General features: G+C 40.1%; 1 protein-coding gene, 1 long non-coding RNA gene and 1 pseudogene across 5 annotated transcripts in view; 2 read left to right on the forward strand and 1 right to left on the reverse strand.

The window, feature by feature from the left end:
- On the reverse strand, window positions 1-7,610 carry LOC109281244 (uncharacterized). 2 transcript variants are annotated; one of them, XR_009455577.1, is made up of 4 exons: window positions 7,376-7,610; window positions 5,173-5,454; window positions 4,075-4,234; window positions 1-1,759 (listed from the first exon to the last, which is right to left on the reverse strand). It is a non-coding gene; the product is annotated as an uncharacterized LOC109281244 (long non-coding RNA). The 2 variants fall into 2 exon arrangements; XR_002087837.2 differs by lacking the exon at window positions 7,376-7,610 and having other exon boundaries at window positions 5,173-5,667.
- The window catches only part of LOC102561467 (proto-oncogene Mas), a 23,613-nt gene continuing 13,265 nt past the window's right edge, over window positions 5,431-15,778 (forward strand). For 2 of the 3 annotated variants that reach the window (XM_019479900.2, XM_019479899.2), the window contains exons 1-2: window positions 5,432-5,532; window positions 6,913-6,993. The gene's annotated coding sequence lies outside the window, so the exon portion shown is untranslated. Of the gene's footprint in view, window positions 5,533-6,912; window positions 6,994-15,778 lie in introns of all 3 variants that reach the window. The other variant, XM_006264581.4, reaches the window with a different exon arrangement.
- On the forward strand, window positions 14,238-15,213 carry LOC109281202 (proto-oncogene Mas-like; annotated as a pseudogene).

Consider the following 15,778-nt stretch of genomic DNA (forward strand, 5'->3'; position numbering starts at 1 on the left):
ACTAAAATAGGAGTGACACCATATTTCCAACTGTCCATTTTTCCATGAGATATCATTGGCTGTCTCTTGCTGTACAACACTGATTCTCAAACTAGGTGCATGAGTCCCAGTGAGGTTGCAGCACTTGAGTGGTGTCATGAGTTCCATATGCATTCGTAGTCATCAGGCTTGGCCCAGGAATGAGGTCACCCATGCAAAAGGATTGAGAATCACTTCTGTAAAGCATCTAAGTTTTGCCATGGAAGAACTGAAGGATGCTTTTTAGATCCTGGAGCAATATTCTCAAGTGAAAACTTTCTTAAATGTTTTTATTTATAATATCAACTCAGCAAAGTATCTGCATTCAGTTAAAGGAAAGTGAACTTGTATGTTATTGCTTGCCTAAAATATTACCTCCTTGCTCTTTCAGAGGTGCATACTGAGCCCACATACACTTTCTTGTTAAATATATCTTTAACATGCAGCAAAAATTCAACATATAAGGGCTATGAGCTGGTTACCAAAAATTGCTAAGGAAAATTCCCACTACAACAACTCTTGTGAGTAAAGCTTTATTTCAACTGAAGTGTCTCCTTTGGGCTTTGCCATCTCAGTGTCGTCCATTATAATAGGAGACAACTTTCCCTTCAGACAAAACTGCAGTGAGCTTTGTGCAGTGCTCTGAGCCATCACCCTACCCAGGTCTGGGGCAGCAAAATCAGGTTAATGTAACTACCATATATAGCAATAATAGCATCACATCAGAGGAGTTAGTGGGCATTTTTACTACCTCTGCTACCTCTAGCAGGTGTCTTGCCGGCTGTCACTCAGGGGAGTGTCCTCTTTAGGAGCTTGCTAAAACAATACACAATGTCTATCCTGTCAGCTTATGGAGTGGGAGCCAACAATCACAGAGTCAAGGGGCCCTATTAGACTGAGTGTTTCCTTCCTTTTCCCTCCAAAACATGGCAATGAATTGCACATATATTTTGATACAACAGTAGATACTGATTTGAGGGAGACAGGAGTAGAACACCCTGTACCATTTCTGCCTTTCTATGGACAGTTGTGAGATTGCATCCTCAAACAGCACCTTGTGATATCAGGGACTGGAGTATATGTAGCATTACAGGCTAGATTTGGTACCAGGAAGAAAAACTTCAGCTGTAGTGGAAAGGCAGTCTCCATCATCAGTGGACTTTATTTTATGATAAAGCCCCAATGCCATCCCTCTCCTTCTGCTGAGTCTGTACAGAAAGTCTGGATCATCTCATAGCTCCAGCAGTGAGAAAGAGGTTCAGATAACAGGAGGTAGCACTGGACAGAGGAATGGCAAGGCCAGTTATATGTGATCCTAAACCCTGAGTAGATTCATGGCTGTTTGCTGTGAAATGGAGGGATTTGCAGTTGTTCTCCATTTTGTGCTTCAGGTGAACATGTTTCCTAAGTAGCTCCGTTGCTTCCTAGTCCAGGGTTTTTCAATTGGTGGGATGTGTCCCACTGGTGGGGCGCAAAGGTCCTCAAGGTGGGACTCACGGGTCGTGGCAGCAAAACTGGAAGTGCCACAGCAGGACTTCTTCGATTAGTTGCTGAGGAACTTCTGTCCCCTCCCCCTGCTTTTTGACTGACCTTTGGGAGACCCCCCACTCCTGCTTATTGACTGGTGGAACCAGGATTTTTTGACCTTATGTAGGTGGGACATAAGGTGCAAAAGGTTGAGAACTGCTGTCCGAGTCTACTTATACCATCTTCTCGGGCTCACGTACCACCTCCAGTCTGCCTGTATTCCAAACAAAATATAGTCCATCAATACGTACAACAATGTTTGTGAGCTTTTTGATCTTGTGGCAGAGAAACCAGAAGATAATTACATGTCTACTACTTACAAAATAGCAACAGACAGAAGAGAACAGGTCAGTATTGTTCCCAGATAATATTCACCTTCTTCAAGACTATCTGTGAATGACTCATCCTAGTCTACTGTGTCTGCAGTGACGGAAGGCAGAATGCTCAGTCCTAGTTTATTATGTGTTGTCTCTTGTCAACAGAGGTGAAATATTTCATCATTAATCTGCTTTAATAATGAGTGTGGTTTTTTTCCTAACAAATATCTTATGGCTTCTAATTATTTTTTAAAATGTACACATAAACTTTACTCTTGTGAGTAAAGTTTTAATAGGAGAAAGCAAAGTAATATTTATATATAAACATTTAATCAAATATATAGTGTTATGAGAGAGCAGACAGCTTTGGGTAGATGCAAGACTTGAGGCAAGATATAGGAGGAAAGACTGAAGGAACTTGGGTTATTTAGTTTGGAGAAGAGAAGAATGAGGGGGGATTTGACAACAATCTTCAAATACATGAAGGGTGATTATAGAGAGGACGGAGATGAGCTTTTCTCCATGACTGTAGCAAACAGGACTAGGAGCAAGGGCCTGAAGCTTCAGCAAGAGAAATTGAGGTTGGAGATTAGGAGGAACTTTCTGTCTATGAGGGTGGCCAGCAAGGTGAGTAAAAAGCAATTTTTTTTTTTTTAAAGTTGGTCTTTTAAAATCTAAATAAGATTTTGGTTCTTTATTTAAATTATAATTAATTTTTCCTTTTTAAAAATAAACTAGCATACAATAAAACTTGGACTTAATACAGCATAGGCTAAGGTGTACATTTAATATAATCTATTAAATAATTTAAATAAATATGTTGAGTCAATGAGCTTCTATGAAAAACTCTAGAGTTAAAAGCTGATTTCCTTCTGGATAAGAATGAGGAGGAAGACTTTTAATTTTTAAGGTAACACTTTAAAAACATGACATAATATTTGATGTATTAGTTAGGGGGTTGAATTTGCAAGGAATTCAGAGTCTATACTGCTGAGTGCAAAGGATCAGCAAAGTTATTACAGATGATGGCCTCTGACTCCAGCATATACCATTGTGTGTTCTCCTTCATTAGGATTATCCAGAGAAGCAGCAGTAAAAGCTATAACAAAATACTGTGAGCAAAAATTCAAGTGTCATGCGCACAGCCTTATCACAGATAATGCTGCAAATGTAGCAAAGATGAGGAGAAACTTAAACAAAGATAATGAAGCAAATCTGACACTTATAACATATGGATGCAGTGCATATTTGATGCATCTTTTAGGCAAAGATTTAAGTACTCCAGGAATAAAGAAAAATGTTGCTGAAATTGCAAAGTATTTCCATAATAATCAGCTTGCTTCAGCTTCACCAAAGAGAGCAGGGGGATTCCAGCTAATTCTCCTCCAAGATGTACAATGGAATTCAATGGTTGATTGCTTTCGGCTATTTATTAACTGGCCTATTCTGATGGCCAGCTGTGGAGACAACTGTGACAGTATCACAACAATAGAAGTCAACACTGGACTGTAGAGAAATGTAGAAGATATGCTGCATACCTTAAAAGCTATTTCCAAAGTCTTGAACAAACTACTGTACAGAAAAACTGTTTCTCTATTGCAGATGCTGTTGAAATTTTGAAAAAAACTTCCCACCCCCACCCCCTGCCACCGACACCACTGGCAGTGTGTGCAGGCAGGCAGTGATCGCCGCTGGCTGCTGCCGCCACTGCCAGTGGCGTCTGCGGGTGGTCGCTGACCCCTGGCTGGTGCTTGCCACCCCCACCCCCCACCAACCGCACTGGCAGTGTCTGCAGGAGCTCCCCACTTACAGCCACCATGCTCCAGCCACTGCCACCACACTCCCGCCACTGCCAGCACCGCCGTACCCCTCAAGCTGCCAGGAGTATGCATCCTTCATGACGTGGGTACCTACTAATTGCCCATCAATCATGCCAACTATAATAAATTTCAGAGATGAACCATTAAAGCAGTACATGTTTGCTGTGGATGTTTTGAAGAAAGTCACACTATTTAGGTGCTATAAGTGGGTGCTGGGGTAGCATGGGTATTAAGTTGCATAGTTAACAGCTCAGAAGTCACAAGTTTGAGTCCATAGTAGAAGTGCTCATGGTATAGTTTTTTAAATTTCAATAAAACTGTGGATTTGGCTAAATAGCTTGTCACAAGGACATGAGGGAGGAAAGGACTAGTAGAAGTCACTAGTAAATCACCTGGAACTCAAGCTTGTTGAAGTGCTAAACAAGCTTTTACCATCAATAGTCTCTTCTGCAGGTTCACAAAAATATTTTCTTCATTTGACTGGTTCATTCAAAGCTGAGAAATCAATTGGAAGTTGAAAAAAATCAAGAAAGCTTGTTTTTCTCTTCCAATCTATAAATAAAAAGAGGGAGGAAGATGAGATTTATGAGTTCTAAAATCTTGACAGGGGTCAACATTCTTAAAACAGCTTAGGTAAAAAATGACTGTCTTAGTTTAAAAATAAATTCAGCTAGTTGGAACTTAGGCTCAAATGATTTTCAGCTAGGCACTTTAGAAAAATTTCCCCAAGGTGAAATAATAGTTTCCCCCAATTATTATTATTGTTGTTATTATTATTATTATTATTATTATTCCCCAATAATAATATTTCCCCTGAAATAATTGGTTTAATTCACTAAACATAGGTTCTAATATTATAACAGTTAATACCAGTGTTTAATTAATTAATTAGCTTTAAATGTGCACCATGTTTTGATTAAAAAAACATTTCTATATCCAAAAGTTTAAAGTTTTGTTTAATAAATCTGAAATGCTGATTTTGTGTGTTTAATTAAATTCAAGTTGCCATTAATGCAGCTTAATACAAACATGAGCAAAATTTAATCATCTAGTGAATAAGAAATATATATTTCACTATTTTATAGCATACTAAAATGTAGGATTTTTAACAATCCAAATGTGTTAAACTACTGCGTGGTAAATCTACTACCTATATTTACAGGTAGTAGAAAATCACACAGCATACCAATTTACTGCGCAGTTGCTGCTGCACACGGTTACACACACACACCAGTTGTGTAGCTAGGAAACATGTTCCAAATACACTGTAAAAGCTGTATTTAGTTGTAAATCAACAACTTTTAATTGTTATATCAACCAATCAAAAGATACCTTTCTTTAAAAAACAACGGCAACAAAAAATACAATGGGAAAGTTGATAAAAATCAACAGTTTAAATTAGACTTTAGGCTTGCTGCTTTAAATCAGTGATTGAAATCAACTTGACTTAAATCAATCCACCCTGGTGGCCAAATATTGAAACAGGTTACCTAGAGAAACTCTGAAATATCCATTCCTGGAAATTTTCAAGAGCAGGTTAGATAGATGCTTGGCTGAGATGGTTTAGTCAGGGATGTTCCTGCAGGGGCTGATCCCTCTAGGTCGCATCGAGAAGATTGGTATTTTACTCTTCAACAATAGGGATGAAAGTTCACTCTCAGTGTCAGCTGCTTTTTCCAGTCCTCTCCCATTCCTTGCCAGTATGTGCTGAAGGCTCACATTACGGACACTTCTCTGGATTAATAACCTGACTACTTGACTCAGCGTAGAAGCTAGAGATTGAAGGAGTCCAGATAAATAATCTACTCTCTCATGATAGAGGCAGTGTGTTCATATGAAGCCTGAGACTGGTAGGTGGTATATAGAATCTAGTACTGCTCCTATTTGGGTGAAGGTGGATCAGGCAAAGGTGTCACTGGGTTTACTACACAATAGACTAAGTAGACTGTGCAGTAAACATCTTGGTGTCTACATGTGCATAGGGTGGAGTAAACTAATTTACTGTGTAGCAGGACAGTACTTGTAAATACAAGTACTTGTAAATACAAGTACTATCCTGCTGCAGAATAAAAAAAAAAAATCTGCAGCAATGCTTGTGTAGATGCTGGAGGGTTTGGCTGGCGCATGAGGGTGATTCAGTGTCTGCTGGCTAACCTCATACTGAAGCACTCTCATACCCCAGGCAGCCCCTCTACAGCATGTGGAGCCAGGGGGAGGAGCCCTGGGCTGGCAGGCTGACCCCCCGGGCTCCCTGCCAGCCAGGGCTGCTTTGCTTCTGCTCAATGTGCTGCGATCCCAGGTGCACATGCAGCAGCAATATGCTGCAGAGTGATAAGCTCCAGAGCTTTTTGCTTTGCATTAAATCGGCATGTGTAGACACGCTAATTGTGTGCTGCTGAATGGGCACGTCTGCATGTATTATTAATGTGCTAAAGCTTACTGTTCAATAAAATATTGCGCGCTAAAATTTCCCTGGGAGCACGTCTACACGTGCGCCCAAGAGGATCAAATTTGCTCCTTACATGAGCAGTTCAGTGCAGGGCTACTCCTGCTCTGCTGTGCTCCCATACAGTAGCCAGAGGAAGCTCTAGGCTCCCCTGGGTGCCTGCCCCCAGCTGGCATGGGGTACTGGAGTCAGGTCTGGGTTCCAAGGGGCAGGGGGAGCTGTCCTACCTCCAAGGCAGCTGGCTCCCACCCTGCACCAGGCAGCTGCCTGCTGCTCAAGCCCCGCTCTGAGATTGGAGTGGAGGCTGGGACATTGTTCCCTTCCCTGGCAGCAGTCAAATGCTGGGCCCCAGCTCTGATCTCAGACATGAAGCTGGGACATTGTCCCAGCTGCAGCTGCCTGCTGCCAGGACAGGGGATGATGTCTCAGCTCCAGCTTTCTTCTGCTGATTGGAGTGGGGGCTGGGAAGCAGGCAGCTGTTTGGGGGAGGGGACTGTTCTACCGCCTCTGATGCCTGGGTTGACTGTGAGCAATTCTCTGGGAGCAATTTGCAATTTGCTTTACTGTATAGGTAGACATAGCTGTCTACCTATGCAGTACTGTGCGGTAAATCTACTACCTGTATTTACAGGTAGTAGAAAACTGTGGAGTAGACTAACCCACTGCACAGTAGCTGTTGCACACAGTTACATAGTGATGCTGTACTATGCAGTGATTAGTCTACCCTGCAGTAAAGCATCTTGTGTAGATGTGCCCAATGAGACTAGAACATTTTTAATGTTAGGTCATCTCTGGGAAAGTGAAGCCAAGTTTCATTCTGGCAAGCTGAAACCAGTCTGGAGTATAAAGAGTGAAGATGAGGAAGGTAAAGTAGTTTTTTGTTCTGTCTAAATTAAGAAACAGAATCAACTTCTGAGTTTTTTTAGCTCAATACCAAATAAAATTTTAATGTAAACAAACAGTCAAAAATAAGTTGCATTTATAATGTGTGGGAAACAAATTATGGGAATGGGAGAAAGTAACTGCTTGAAGTTGCAGGATGATTACCATATGTACGGTTTTCTCATTTTGCAATATTTATCCTGAAGGTGATGTGGCCTGTGAGTGCTTTTACTAGTGATGATGATGTGTGAGAAAGAAAGCAGTTTGAGTCTAGGTTGAGTTTGGAGGCTTACTTGTTAAAAAGGCCAGGGTTTATTGAGCCTGTTTGACATGGATTCACCAAGAGAGAATTGAGATACACTTACATTGCAGTCTTTTTTACAATTGCTTTTTAGAGTCAAATCACACTTGGAGGTAAAGAAAATATTCTGTCTGGTTTGATTTTTTTTTTTAACTTTTTAGATTCTCAAAAAATGTTTTTTCTTTCCTTCCTTCCTCTTCTTTAAGACTTTTCTAGTTGGAATAATATTAAAACGATTAAGAAAGAAGGCACAATTGTCATTGTATCATACTTCATTATACTAATTGTTTTCCTGTTTTCCTTCTTTTCAGCTGCAGAGTTTATCATGGTTAAAAACTTCAGGCAATGCAATAACAGAAATATTTTAAGGTTAATTTGTTATAGTTGTCATTAGCCTTTAATAAAAATAAATTCATGCATACAACTATCAAATGGAAAGTCTGGCAATGAAAGTCTTAGCACAACTCCAGAAGGGTACCCATGGCTTTTACTATTGTCAGATCATAAAGTTTTACAGTAATGGAATGAACTAGAGATACAGAACCCAAGTAAGGAAGTTGTTTCTTCAGCTGTCCATTTTGTGAGCACTTCCAAACCTTTAGGTGAAAGAGGCTGTTTTATTAATGTGGGGTGGGATCACCCCCAGATTTGCTGGACTGCTTCTGGAGCAATTCTCTAAACCTCAGAAACAGTTTATATCTAAAGGGATACTTCTCTAAAATTAGACTTAGAATTCCACTTATGATAAAAATATCTAAGATTTCTCAGAGGGAAAGAAAAAATAGCCACTCTCCTAGGCTAAATACAGATGGTCAAAAAGTCAGAGGCAGAATTGATTCAGTCTTCACAGGTGGTTGGCAGGCCCAATCAGGTGACATAAGAGGTGAGTCTGCTCTCAGGTCCAGTTTCCCTACCTGGCCCCTGGGTGAGGCAGGGGCAAGCCCTCTCCTTTTGCGGGGCCTGATTGGTGGGGAAAAAGAAACACCACCCCCCTCACCGATCATTTCTGAACTTTTCAAAACCTGCGGGCTAAGCTGCCACTGGCTATTCTGTCACACTAACATAACCCCCACCAGAATTATCATACAAGCAAACTCAAAGGACTCTTAATATTCAGCTCAAAATAACTCACATATTTGTTATACCTTAAAGAAAGAAAAGGATAACACAATACCAAATACCCTAATTATTCAGCAGTAGAGAAACACACATTTGTAACACTTAATTTACATAGCTATCATATATACAAATATTTCACTTCATACAAATCGGCAAATACCAAAACAAAGGCAATATACCCAACGAAAAGCCATCTGTAACATCAGCTATCATGTATACTACACAGCAACAAATTTTTTTCATATAACCTGCTTGCTTACTCTCCCAAATACACGTCCCGCCTCCTATAAAGTTTCCTTATTTGACATCCCCAAAGCTTACCCGATGCCTAACTTTGGCAAGAACAATGGACGCCATCAGTCCCTTTCCACAGCTTCCTATCCCCTTTGTCCTTACCCTAACTGCCTTTTTTCCCTCTTTGCTATATAAAATTTCAGCTCATGTAACCCTCATTGCAGATACTCCACTATCGAGAAACAAAGCTTCTTCCTAACTAACAAAGTCCTAACCTTCCAAATAGCCACTTTAACACAAGCCAACAAAACCCTAACCGCCCACGACCCATCTGTGCCTTCCCTTAGCCCATACAACACATTTTCAAAAGACACCCCATTTCCCTTCACCATGCTTTTCAAGAAACTAGCCACCCCCCACACACTTTCTGTACATAAAAACAATCCCATAAGACTTGAAACACTGACTCATCTTTATCACAAATTTCCTTTGGACATTTTGGTTGTCTAACTAATCCCCACCGATGCAATGTTTTCCTTACCAGTAATATTTTTCGCACTGCCCCGCATGCTCACGCCTCATGCTCCCCCTTCCACACTTTTCCTTCCATGCATTTCCACACTTAAGTTGGTTCCACTCCACTTACACCACATCTATAACTACCTCCCTTTCCCTCAGAAACTTAAGCACCCCTTTCAAATCCCCCAATCCATCAAGCCCCAATCTCTCCAATCCCTGTGCTTTAAGAAAAGCCCCCATATAAACTCCACCTTCCCCCATATAAACTCAATCTTCTTAATAACCTCCCTGCCCAAAACCTACAAAAATGCCCCGCTATCCCATTTCCCCTTTAACTTACCTCACCACCATCTTCAGAAAATTAACATAAACAAATGTCTCTACGTTTGGCAATCCCCATCCCCCCAACCCCTCATTCTTATACATTTCCCCCCAGCCACTCTCTCCATCCCTCCCCCCACCCCCGCAAAAAACCCCAAACACAACATCCTCTGCAGTCTTCACGCCTGTACCCAGGATGGTAGATAATGATTCCTGTTAATTCCTGTAAATCAGTGGCAATAGACACTGCTTTATCACCTGTACCTTACCCCTAAATGACAAATCCTGTGTTCCCCACAACCCCACCACCCCCTTCACCCTTCCCTCCACTTTCTCCTGTGCCTCCTTCCCTTTCCCCTGACCATCCATAATCACCCCTAGCACCTTCATCCTTTCGCTTTCCACCCTCAGCCCAAATCTCCCCAAATCACCCCAACTCCCCACCACCAGTACCATACTTTTACCTACATTTCCCCTTTCTCCTAAAAATCCCCTGACCATAATCCTGCTCTTTGCCTCCCCATAAATAGCCCTCACCCACCCCACAAATTTCCCCGGTAGCCCCATCTTATCAAACACCCCAAACAAAAATTCATGCAAAATACTATATCATATGCTTTTTATAAATCCAGGTTCACCACTAATGAATTCCACTTCGGTTCCCAAATATAAGCTAACATCCCTAACAATCAAATGAATTTGTGCTGCCCTTCTCCCCATCACCATGCAAGTTTGCTCCCCTCCCACCACCTGTAAAAGTATCTCCCCTAAACTTGCTGTTAATATTTAAGTGAACAACTTACAGTCTATGTTTAGTAAAGTAATTGGTCTCCAGTTTCTAATGTCTTCCCTTCCCCCTTTCTTGTAAATCAAGGTCGCCACTCCCTGTGCAGAGTGGAAATGCTTCTTTACTCCATGTCCCATGATAAAAAACTAAGATGACAGCTATGAGAATGAGAGGCAAAGCCCATTCTTTAGCAGCCAATTATGATGTCATAGTATCACTCCAGAATTCTACTTACAAACTTCTGGAATAGATCATTTTACAGAGAATTACACCATGGGAGAAAAACATCTGAATGTTACTTGGAAAGTAACAGACTGAACTAAAGCACATTTCTAGGGTAGACGATTGCACCTCCTCTGGAGGGAGCTTATTCCACAGTCTGGACACCCAACCTGTGAAGAAGCTTTTCCTAGTGTTAAGCCTGAAATGGTCTGCCAGGAGTTTGTGGCCATTACTCCTGATTTGAAGTTAACTGGTGTAGTTAACAGATGTAGCTAACTGGGTTGTAAATTGACTGCCATAAAGATTAGGGTACCTGGAGGGACCTGGAGATTTTCAGACTCCAGGCCATTTGGACACTGGCTATTCTTGCGACTCCTATGCTTTTCCTCATTTAATGGGAAAGAAAGTTTTTATTGCCTTTTTTGGAGATGTACATTTGGCATTTATTTTTGGTCTTGTAATTGCTGGACAGAAGATAAACTTGTTAATCGAAAGCCTTGGAAAGCAATTAGAAATTGTTTTCTTTCAATCCAACATCCTTTCTTCTTGTTACTTTATTCTCACCCTCTTTTTGGGTTTGTTTGTTTCTCACATTAATCAGTAGCCCTTCCCACTTGGGGACTGGGTAATTTGCATGAAACATCTGAAGGAGAAGACAGAGCAAACTGTCTCCTTTTCTGGGTATGAATATTTGTTCCAACACACACTAACATCTCCATGTAAAAATAGTTTGATACTTGCAGCAAGAACAAGGAACTTCCTCAGGGGATTTCTCAGATAGCTTAGTTGCTCCTAGTTCTGTTCAAATTTTGGGAGCAACAACTTCAGTTTTGCTTTAGCATTTCTTCTTTGTTACCAGTGGGAGTGGGTGGATAAGGATATTAGAGGAAGGTTCTGAATTCCCTACATTTATTTGTTTTCATTTCTCACGCTTCTTCTACCAATATCAATCATAGGACCATTTTATTCTTTTCTTTCTTAGATCCTAGAGTGATAACACATTCAAAAGTATAAGAGAAATTGTGAGGAAGGGACAGATGCTACGGATACAAAGGCAATCCAGTTATTTTGGTTTGAATTTGATGGTACTATTCTAAAATGAGATTTTTTTTCCCCCTTTTTTTCTCAGATCTTATCCTTCCCAAACAGATTCCCTGCCCACTTAGTAGGTTTTTGCTTGGTTGTTTAAAAAGTGCCTCTTTCTGTTGTAGGAACTCAGAACAACTTTTCATGTATTTCCATCCTGTTCCCATAGCTGTCAACTCCCAAGCATTTTGCTGGATTTGTCACCAGACAGTGGTTGAGGCCATTTGAAGCCCTGCCTCTACCAATCAGTGTAAGATCCTCTGCCTAGCATATCTCTGACATTTTGCATAATGGGAAAACTGCATTCCTTTTTGGGGGAAGAGGGGATAGTTGTCAGAATCACTATTTGCTGCCCCCTCTCCTAGTGAAGATGAACAGCTGGAGAAGCCCTTCTGAACGTATTTGGATGGATTGAACTCCTTCCATTGCCACCTCTGAATGCTCTTACTTGGGAATGATCTTAGTAAGTTTAGCATTACGTTTTAATTATTTTCCTTCTTTTTACTCACTGGAGAGAAATATCTCAGTTTTCCACAAATGTCAACCAGGCACCTTCTTGCATAGTGCTCTCCTTTTGCACCAATCCTCTTTGCTTTTCTCTTTAGGTTTTCTTACGTAAACTCACTGTTCTATTCTGAAGTTTTCATACTGCTTTCAGGTGCCCAGGGTATGAGCACCTACACTATGATGTTACTTAGAGTAACCTTGAGTGGTTTTGTGAGACTTCTTCCCTCTTTAATAACTAAGACTTCATTCACATTCTCATTCCCGATACTTTTCTAGATGGTTTACTTGGTTACCACATACTGCCTCATAGAAGGTAGTGTGGTCAGCATTCATGGGTTATGAAGACTAATGCATTTGAAGAGATCTGACTGATAAAAGCTGAAACTTTCCAGGGTATTTCTTAAAGGTTTTTCTTACACCCTGTAAAAAGAACTGTTTTTGAACTCAAGGAAATTGGGGTTCATGAAAAGAAGCTTAATGCTGGAGTGAGTAATGCCACTTACCTAATCGTTGCACAGACTTAGCTCCAGAATGTACATTCTTCTTGTTGTGTTGTCTTTAGTGGGAGCTTAAGGAGGTGGATTAATTCACTTAATAGTACGTTAACTCTCTCCTGTGAGGCAAAAGGAATCAGAATGAAAGAAGAGCTTGTTTCAGGATTCAGTTGAATACCAGTCAAATGCAGAAAAGCTGGGTAACTAACTTGTACTGCAATCAATCCATGTTGGAATATATATTTACATAACATTCCAGGAATTTTCTCTTATGGTGCAGAGTGCTCGGCAGTGTTTATATACTTGGTTAAATAATGTTAATGTAAAATGTTACAGCAAAACAAAAAATTGTTTGTCAGAAAATGTCTATTTATGGAACCCAAGCTTTCTCATGGGGTTATATACAACAGTTTTGACAAAGATGGAATTTGGGTCCAACAGAGAGAGAAGACGCATCTGTTTTTCCACTACAAGATAGCTAATAGCCTAGTGGCTAGGGCACAGGTATAGGATGTGGGAGACCAGTGTTCGTATTTCTGCTCTACCTGAGTTAAGTGGAAACTTGAATCACAGTATGTCTTCCTCCTGGGTGAACAGCATAACCACCAGACTGTATAATCAGTTTTTCTGTCTCTGCTGTTAAAGCTGCTCCATTTTTAGTAAATAATTAAATATTCATTGGACCAGAAGCAAACAGATTATAGCACTATAGCCCAGTGGTTATGGTACTTCCCTAAGAAGGGACAGAACACATTTCAAGTCCCTCATCTAAATTAAGGGCTTCAAGCTCATCTTTTACATCCCACAGGGGTGCTCTGGGGTCCACAGGAGTGGGACCCCAGAGTCCCACTGGGGTCTCTCCCTTTTCATGCTTTTCACTAAACCTCTAAAAAGTCTTAGATTTGCCCTGATGTGGAATCTTGAAAACTTTTAGAGATCTTGAAAACTTCCACAGGTCAGGGAAACCATTTCCTGACCGATTCAAATTACTTCGTAGCTACAATGTGAAACTCTAATTTGTAAGTTTGCCATTAATACCTCTTAGGAATGAATCTCACTGAAGAACAAAGTTATTTGATTTCTTAATTTAGTGAGAAATACTACTGAGCAGAAACATCATGGAGAAAGGACTTACAGTTATTTTTTTCAATGAAATCATATCATCATATATTTAAAAGCCTTGATATATACCTAAATTATATCATGTATATATTGAAAACTTTAAATATAGATCACACACACACATGGAATATATTCTATTGACTTCAATGGGAGTTGAATGTACCTTTCTAAGAAAAGTTTCTGGCTCTAATAATAAAGATAAGACAAGAGTAATGCATTATCTCATTCTTTTATATTAATTTGCAATGTGACATGGTGGTTGAATTTCCATATCTCACCAGAACAACCATACAGGAAAGCTCACAATTTCTTCTAAATCCTTGGACTTCTCATTTTTTTTTTACCAATAGCTAAGAAAAAAATCTGTCCACATGCCTTCCTCATTTCAGAAAATATAGACAATGGCATATTTTCCTATTGCTCAGACCTTCTCATTTAATAAGGACAACAGTGACCAGCAAAAAAGAAAAATAATACAAAACACCATGTTCACAGTATTTTTAGACATACTTACAGAAGAGCTGTATTATCCAAACTTGAGCTTTCCTCATGGATAAGTCAAACAGAATATTTTTCCCCAGTGAAGACCCAGTGAACATCTCAACTGGGAGAAACATTTCTAAGAGGACTGGTACAGGGAGACATAAACCTCACTTTAGGTAATTATGGTAATCTCTTTCCTGGGATGGTCATCCCTTTACTGTCTACATCACACACCTATCCATAGCTGATCTCTCCTTGCTGCTTTGTACATCTGTACTGTCAACTGAGAACATTTCTGATTATGAATACTCCTATGGTGTCTATTTGACAACTGTGTTATCTGTTAGCTTCCTATTTAGATATAAGACAGGTTTCTATCTTCTGACTGCCCTGTTTTGAGAGTGTTTATCCTGTTTGGTAACAGTGCCGAAACTCACAGCACCAATTAACAATGGTGTGAACTCTGGATTCTGTCTTTTCTAATGAGAATAGCTGAATATCTGATGTGCAAAGAGAAGTTAATAGAAGAGCATTCAGATGACACTAGCCATTGCCAGGCAGTGGTTATATTCATATGGATCCTGAACTTCATTGTTTTCATTCCACTGATGTTTCTTGCCAGCTTGATCTTACTCATTAAGATCCACCATACCTCCCTAAGATCTTATTCGTCAAAACTCTATATAATCATCATGTCCACAGTCACCATATTCCTCATGTTTGCAATGTCCATGAGGATATTATATCTTCTGAATTGTTACTATCGGTTATCTTTGCTCAGTCAACTACATCTTGTCACCCTTTTCCTCTGCACCCTTAATAGAAGCATCAACCCCCACCCTCCCCCCATTTACTTCTTTGGAGGAAGCAGCAAGAAGAAGCAGTTCAAGCAAACCCTCAAGATGGTTCTGAATAGAGCCTTTACTGATGGGATGCAAACAAGAAGCCAGAAAAGTTGCCCATGCTTCAGATACGGCTGAAACAGTTCTCTAAAGTTTTGAAGTGAAACCCTTGGGACAAATAATTCGACCTTGAAGATGCAATGATTCACTGCATCTCTATACAATTTATGTGAAAATAAATACCATTCTGCTTTAAAACAGAACAGGTGGTGAGATAATATTACTTTTACCTTCATTGGTTGAGTCTTGAAAAAGTAGGGACAAAAAGGAAGATGTAAAATAAGTATTTATATATTTCTTTTAAATGTATTCAGCAAACTGACAGAGCACACACAGAAGTGGCTGTAGAGAGAAAAGTCTTCAGACAATGAAGGTAAGGTAAACGGGGGCAGACATGCTTCAGTGGAAAAGATTATTGGTGAGTCCAAGAACAGTCCAAGAGAACCAAGGGTAGAAACCCAGACCACTTTACATGGGTTCCAATTGAGACATATAGTTTATTTTCAATCATCAGTGTTCAGCAGCTGTCAAAATGACAAACAAAAGGTTAGGTATTGTTAAGAAAGGAACTGTAAACAAAACAGAAAGTATCATTTTTCTACTTTATAGATCCATGGTGTGAGCACACCTTTAATAGTGTTCCCAAATTTGGTCCCCTGTGGCAGGGCACT

The sequence above is a fragment of the Alligator mississippiensis genome, chromosome 1, assembly GCF_030867095.1.
Source record: "Alligator mississippiensis isolate rAllMis1 chromosome 1, rAllMis1, whole genome shotgun sequence".
Classification (NCBI taxonomy): Eukaryota; Metazoa; Chordata; order Crocodylia; family Alligatoridae; genus Alligator; species Alligator mississippiensis.